This window comes from Propithecus coquereli, unplaced genomic scaffold (assembly GCF_000956105.1).
Source record: "Propithecus coquereli isolate 6110/MARCELLA unplaced genomic scaffold, Pcoq_1.0 Scaffold153, whole genome shotgun sequence".
NCBI lineage: Eukaryota > Metazoa > Chordata > Mammalia > Primates > Indriidae > Propithecus > Propithecus coquereli.
The window spans coordinates 1,213,947-1,215,883 of record NW_012139747.1 but is presented as its reverse complement, the minus strand read 5'-3'; positions in this window follow the sequence as shown (position 1 = coordinate 1,215,883).

Below are 1,937 nucleotides of genomic sequence, written 5' to 3'. Positions count from 1 at the left end.
TTGGTTATCATTCGATTTTGGTTTTAAAGTTTAGTGGATTCGATTAGCTTCACTCTTGCTTTTACTGTGATTTTGCTCTTATTCCTGAATTTTAAACTTGGATTTATTTCTACATTGGCTTGATATTTTTTATAGTCAGGGTTTATGATTGTTCCGATTGCCAACATTGCATGCTTGAACATGCCTGCATGTAGCCATTATATGTGAATAAGAAATAGCTGGGTATGAATTTTTGAGGCTGTATCTTCTATCCCTTAAAATTTTGTCCTGCTTGTATTCCAGTATTGAATACTGCCATGAGGCTTGTCTGCAATTTCCTTTTTGTGGTCATTTTGGTTTTTGTTGTGGTTTCTGTTATTGTTGTGAATGTGTGTTTATCTTTTTTAATCTATCCTTAAAATCTATGTTTAAACCTGAACTCCAAAGGAAATTTTCTCGTTTTTGTACCCTCTACAGTTCTGAATCACATCACTACAACTAAGCTTTTGCATGAGCTTTTCAGAAAAATGATGCTTAGAATACAGGATATTTGCATTAATATTTGGTTACAGACAGCACTATGGTGGCAAATGCCAAGCAGCATTTAAATTGTCAGCCATCTTGCTCAAGACTTTGCAGATCTAAATCAATCATTTAGAATGATTGATTTATAATTTTTTTCATAGTTTCTTTGAAGAAACAGTGTTTTCTCTATTTTTCAGTGATCTTTTTTCTTTTTCTAATTGAGATTGAGGAATAAAAGATAAGGAAAAAATTTTAAGAAGTAACTGAAACTTTGCTTAATTTATTTACAAATTCTAATAGTCTTTCAGTGGATTCTTCAGGGTTTTCTAGGTATACAATCATATTGTCAGTGAACAGGGATAGTTTGACCTCTTTTCCAATTTGAATACCCATTGTATCTTTCTCTTTCCTGATTGCTCTGGCTAGGACTTCCAGTACTATGTTGAATAGAAACAGTGACAGTGGGCACCCCTGTATTGTTCCAGTTCTTAGGAGGAATGCTTCTGACATATCTCCTTTCAGTATGATGTTGGTTGTGGATTTGTCATATACAGATTTTATAATTTTGAGGTATTTTCCTTCTATGTATAGTTTGTTGAGGGTTTTTATCATGAAAATGTGCTGGGCTTTATAGAATGCTTTTTCTTCATTTAGTGATTATGTGGTCTTTGTTTTGCTTCTGTTTATGTGATGAATCATGCTTATTGATTTATGTATGTTGAAACATCCTTGCATCCCTGCAATGAAACCCACTTGATCATGGTGAATTATCTTTTAGATGTGCTGTTGAATTCAGTTTGCTAGTATCTTGTTGAGGATTTTTGCATCTATGTTTACAAAGGATATTGGTCTGTAGTTTCCTTTTTTTGTTGTGTTTTTTCCTGGCTTTGATATCAAGGTGATACTGGCTTCCTAGAATGAGTTAGGGAGGATTCCCTCCTTCTTGATGCTGTGGAATAATTTCTATAGGATAGGTACCAGTTCTTCTTTAAGGTCTCATTTAATTTGGCTGTGAATCTGTCTGGACTGGGGCTTTATTTTGTTTGGATATTTTTATTACTGCTTCAATCTCACTGCTTGTTATTGGTCAGTTCAAGATTTCTATTTCTTCCTGATTCAGGCTTGGGAGATAGTGTGTTTCCAGGAATTTTCCATTTACTCTATATTTTCTAGTTTGTGTGTGTAGAGATTTTTGTAGTATTTATGGATGATATTTTGTATTTTTGTGGTATCAGTTGTAATATCTCCTTTTTCATTTCTGATTGCGCTTAGTTGGTCCTTTTCTATTTCTGGTTAATCTAGCTATAGGTCTATTGATTTTATTTATCTTTTCAAAGAACCGACTTTTTGTTTCATTGATTCTTCATATTGGTTTTTTTTGTTTGTTTGTTTCCATTTAATTTAGTTCTGCTCTGAGCTTTGTTATTTCTTTT